Genomic DNA, 6000 nt, shown 5'->3' with positions numbered 1-6000 from the left:
ATTTTCACAAACATTTTCAAGGGTGTTAGTTCTCCACTAGATCCTAAATGCATATGCAATGAGTTAGAGCATCTAGTGGCACTTCAATAACCGCATTCCGATACGAGTTTCACCCCTCTTAATAGTACGGCTATCAAACCTAAATGTGATCACGCTCTCTAAGTGTCTTGATCACCAAAACAAAATAGCTCTTATGGTTTATACCTTTGCCTTGAGCTTTTTGTTTTTCTCTTTCTTCTTTCCAAGTCCAAGCACTTGATCATCACCATGGCATCATCTTCATCATGCTATGATCTTTGTTTGCTTCGCAACTTGGAGTGTGCTACCTATCTCATGATCACTTGATAAACTAGGTTAGCACTTAGGATTTCATCAATTCACCAAAACTAAACTAGAGCTTTCACTGGCCTAGCACAGGCGAGCCCTAGGCACGCTCGACCGATGGCCTAGGTGGCAAGCCGCAACGGTGCGGACAGCCCAGCAACTGGCCCACGTGCGGCCTACCCACAGAGGGCGCGCAAATACACAAAAAGAACCCTAAGCTTACCTGAAATGAGCTAAGCCCCTATTAGCAAATCTATGGGTCTAGCACTTTTGCGAAATGAACCCGGTAAGACTCCTATTTATGCTTGAGCCCCTCTTTCTACCTTAAAACAGAGCCACGCAGAGGTAGGGGAGACCGACCGGTGGTGGTACTAAACACGGTGGCTCCTGGTGGCCTGACACCGGTGACCCAGCGCAGCAGCACTTGACTCAGGTGAGGTTGCTGCAGGTGCAGGCTCCTGACGCGAGTGGCCTAGCGGACGTGAACCGGGACGAAGGCAACCGAGGTCTGGTGAAGCAGAGGAGCTTGGCACGGCAGCCATATGCGGGGACGACGCCTAGCGGCCTGACCATGGGGAGGTGCAGTGAGGCGGGGCAGAAAAACAAGAGCTGGGTTGTGGCTCCTACGTGGGCCGAGGAGGAGCAGAATCGGGGGGGGGGGGGGTACATGTGCACGGAAGAGGCAGCTAGACACAGGCACGCCTGGCCATGGCGGCGGACCGAGGCAGAGGGGGAAGGATGGCACTCGCGTGTGGAGCGGCGCTCCAGGCGCAGCGGTGGCACGCGCATGTGAGGAGGAAAAAGCACAGGCCGGGGCACAGCACGGTGGCCCACGCGCGGCCACGGCAGGTAAACCGGCAATGGTAGCAGGGAGGTGCGCAGCTACGAGGCAACGTGGCTAATGCGGGTACGGTGGGGTCAGCAGTGAGACTCAGGCGCACGGGCACGGAAGGAGCGCTCACGCGAGCCAAGAAGACGGCACGCCGACCGTGGCGACACTGGTGCTACACGCGGAGGAGCGCGGCACGGGGCAACGCCATGGGCTGCAGCATGGAGGTGTAGCTATGGACCCCTAGATGGCATCGTGGTGCTGCGGAGTCAGAGCCCCATCATGGCCGTGGAGGCACGCGTGTGCTCGCACAGGGGAGGGGCCAGCACCGGCGGGCGTGAGACGTGGTCCGACGGCGTGCGACCACGGCGAGATTGTGGCATAGGGCAGCGTGGCCAACAGCGACTATGGCCATGGGCGCGCGATGCGAGGAAGGGACGGGCGGCGCTGTCACAGCGGTGGTGCTGGCGTGCAGGGCAAGGGAGCGGACGCCAGGGTACTAAGCACAGGGGGGGCGAATAGGCAAGGACCTACTGCCGCTAGATGGCTCGGCTGGCACTGCGACGTACGCGACAAGATGTGCGATGCTTGCGTGCGTGCCTAGCTCCGATGGTAAAGAAAAAGGGGAGCAGAGAAGCAGAGTCAGACAGAGGCAGCAGAGGTAGGCAAGTCAAAGACAAGCAAGGCAGGCAACAGAGGCAAGATAGATAGCGACGTTGATAGTGAACGCATGAGGGCAGCAGCTGCATGTGCGGCCATGGTTAGAAGGACGAGAGTGGACAGGGACAGTACAGAGCAAGCACGAGGAGCCATGCGGTTCACCACTAGCCTCATAAAGCCACGCAACTCAATCATGTGCCTGGACAGAGACTGGGCATTACAGTAGCTAAAGGCTAGATGTTCGTACTGCTAAGCCTGATGAGTGGTAAGCGCTGCATGTACTCACTAAAAACTTCACGTGAGCCACTGTGTTTTTGTATGGTGGACGACACATCAATCACAGCAGTCACCGCTCGGCATGTTGCTGATGCTGATAATATAATAATAGTGAAGGCAGGCAACGACGCTGCGATGAAAACAATAATGCAACGAGACAACAAAGGCAGACAACGGTACTGCTGCATCGACGATATCCAGCGAGCCCACGTACACGGCGACGGGGGTCGACAACACGACACGACGTTAATAATTCAGATGACGGATTTATTCAGAGCAGGGGAGACGCACCACTGCACTCAAACGTCCAGAACGACAGTGCGGCAAGGACAATAATGCTTTTAAATATAATTTCATATTTCTACCATGGACGCAAGAAACTGGTTTTTAAATTTTAAAATCCGAGAAAAAAATTGTTTTGGAAATTTTTCTTAGGCCTAAATCTTGGTGCTAAACGGGCTCATAACACCAGGGGTGTTACATTGACGAACCTATTTTGGTGTGTCTCTATCTCTCTCAGTAGTATATCTAAGTTTGCCTTTGATGTTCCTTGGGGTAGCCTTTAGGACCCTCTTGAGCCTTGGCAAATTGGTTTGGTCTCAACCGAGCTGGGTTGGTTTTGGTCGGAGCTTTAAAATTCATGCACAGCATTAGTTCGGCCGTTCGGCCCTGTGGCCGCGGTCACCGTGCCCTTGCCCTGGTGCCGCTATGTTCGGTTGTGTTGTGTGTCTGTTGTGCCGCGCAAGGGTCGGCTGCAGCTATTCCGCATGACAGCGTTGGCCAGCCCTGGCTGGCTGCTGCCTGGCCAACGTCGTCGCTGCTGCCATGTTGCCCCAAAGCTGTCCCTCCCTATCCGTGTTGTTGCAACTGCCACCATGCCGCTGCGTCGCGCGCAGGGTCGGGCCAGTGCCTTGGCGGCCGCCGTTGGTCGATGTGGCGCTCGCTCTGCCCCTTGTTCTACCTACAGCGCCTGTCTGTCCCTTGGAGCCCTACCGCCGTGTCGCAATGGTGGCCATACACAGAAGCAATGGGACATTTCCCTGTCGCGCTTTGCTTTGACCCACTAGCTGTCGTGGGTGAGCCCCGCTCGCGTCCGGTCACCTTGGTTCAACACGTCACGTCAATCTTATAGGTCCTGTCTCCTGTGAGCGTGTGTGCGTGCTGCTGCTAACTGAGCCGTGTCGCTCTGTTTTAACCCGCTCGTGCGCCTTGTCCACGACATCGCCCGGCTAGAGCACCATACCATCGTCCACCAGTCCACCTAGCTCTAGGCATTTATAGCCCGGGCCTTCACGCATGAGAGTGGCTTAGGAAGTCAATTAGGCACTCTATCTTCCTCATCCCTGGCCAAGCGCTATCGACAGCCAATTTGGCGTTTTCTCGCCGCCGACCATGAAAGCCGCCGCAACAGATGGGCTAGGGGGTAAGTCCCAATACGAGGGGAAAGAGCTCCAATTGGTGTTGTCTCAGGACTCGCCTTGACTCCCTTCACCCAATGCTCGCATTGCCTTGGCCTGGCAGCCCGTCGACGGCGTGGTGACACGATGTTGTCACACTCGGAGCGCCGCCGACCTCACTGCACGCACATGGCCAGTCCTCTTCGGCACTCCTCAGCCCCAACCGCCGCCGTAGTGAGCACCACGGTGAGCCACTAATACTCATCCGCCACCCCTACTCTACTGAACGCGCGTAGTTTAGTCGAAACAATCACGCCGCCGCACGATTTTGCCCGTCGTCGAGACCTAGCTTTGGTAGTGCACCGTTAAGCTCCTAACCACCACCCACCCTTGCACGTTTGGCCATAGAGCCCGGTTGGCCTCCCTATCTCATCGGAGTGTCGCTAAGTTAACCGGCATAACCGTTGTGGGCTGTCGATGGCCTGCGCCGCCGCGCGCACGCGCCAGGGGGTGAGTCGTTGTAAAGACGGGTTTTAGAGGGTGTTAGATGCAAAGCGCATGGGGCCGCGTAATAAATGAATAGATCAAGGTCTTTTCTGCAAAATAGCCACGAGCGCGTGGGATCCCGTCATGGGCCGGCTTGCTGTGCGTGGGCCAAGTCGGGCCACTAGGCCGAATCGTTTGGCCACCGACCCTTTTCATTTTCTCGAGAATTTTCTAATTTAGTTCTAAGAGAAACTTGTAAATTCAATATCAATTTGTGTAGCTGACCAAAAATTGTGAAACCAATTTTGTTAAGTTCTTAAAATTATGGTCTACTTGTTAGTGTATTTTGTTCATATAGTTTGGTATTATTTGTAGGGTTGCCAGAATTATTTTGAAATGCGTAGTTTTAATAAGACATGAACTTGTAGGAATTTTTGTGATAAAATTATAATAGTGCTAGCTTTGGAAATTTTATAGTAGTTTCGTAGTTTTGTTATGTGCTCTCTGTAATTTTCGTAGCTCCAGAATAATTAGTTTGCTAAGGTAGCTAACGAGCCCTAGTTCAATTATATATTAAATCAATGAAATGGATAAAGAAAAGCACCTAGGGATTTTATAACTAAAACATCATGGGAAATTAGCACCTAGTTCGACAACTGTAGCCTAGCACGTTAGAGCTATCTCGTTAGCTTGCGAGGCGGAATCGAATTTCTAAGAGTTTCGGTTGTCGTTGATTATTTACATCTATGCGTTGCATCCACGTATATCAAAATTGGGACAACGATGGATCGTGGAGATGACCGAAGTAGCGGAAAAGATGGTGTCATGATGATTGTATCACCATGATGGAATGCTAACTTTTGGTTATATCTTACCCAGACAAGCCCCGGTGCATAACCCCTATTATTCTGCACTTTTATACTTGTGCATTGAGTTTAAGGAGTTGAATGAAACCCACTTGCATATATATATATATATAGGAAAGATATTATTGTTGTTATTATATTACTATCACACAGAAAATATATGAATGATAATTGAAGACCGGGCAGAATGGTACTTGGATCTGGACTTGGTTTGGCATTCGAGCGAGGCTCAGATTGCGCTTGTTCCGCCTGTGTCGGTTAAGGACCGTCTGTTGCATTGGATTCTAGTCAGGTCAAAGACTTATTATCCTGAACACATACTTGTTTATGGGAGCAGGGAAGGCTCATTGCTCTCTTGTCGTGGGTTCCGGCTCTTTCCGGACCGACTGATTGTAGGCGGGGATGGTGGGTGTCTAAGCATCACACTAAGTACAGGACCCAGGTGTGGGGGCTTGAAGTCCAAGTTTGGACGGGGACCTAGACCCCTTGACAGGACAGTGGTGGGTTGGTCCTGCTTGTGCCTGGGGTACAAGCGTGGAGTGTGTTTCAGGGTACCCAGCTGGGCACATTGATTCACGAATCGCCGGGTAATCTGATACGACTTTGTCTACAGTCTAGCATCGTAGTAAGAACTGAAATATAAAAGATAGTAAAATGGTTCTGATTGCTTACCACCTGCTTGAAAGTAGCACATGTGCTTATATAGAATGGTTAGTTAGTGAACTAATGATAACTACTAATGAAATTGAATATAAGGACACACGTTTAGTAATACTTTCTGCAGATGCAATAAACCACAAGTTAGATAGCTTTGCATATTCTTGAAGTATTTTCTTTCCTCTGACGGGTAAGTATTGCGGAGTACAATTGAGTACTCAGGGTTTGTTCTACACTGTTGTAGGTGACAGGAACATGTGGAGCTGACATTGTGTGTGGAAACCTCCTAGTGGACTCAGTGAGGATTTCCTTAACGTTGCGGACATAGAGTTTATTTGAAACTTCCACCCAAAATGTTTTACAATGGAAAACTTATAACCTGTTATGATGTATATAACGGATCATCATGTTAATGTTTAACTTGTCGTTAAATAATTTTATTCCCTCTGAAAATCTGATAGCATGGTTATATTCCGATGTTATAAACAATAAATATTATACTATG

The sequence above is a fragment of the Miscanthus floridulus genome, chromosome 7, assembly GCF_019320115.1.
Source record: "Miscanthus floridulus cultivar M001 chromosome 7, ASM1932011v1, whole genome shotgun sequence".
Classification (NCBI taxonomy): domain Eukaryota; kingdom Viridiplantae; phylum Streptophyta; class Magnoliopsida; order Poales; family Poaceae; genus Miscanthus; species Miscanthus floridulus.
Note: the sequence above shows the minus strand (reverse complement) of the source record.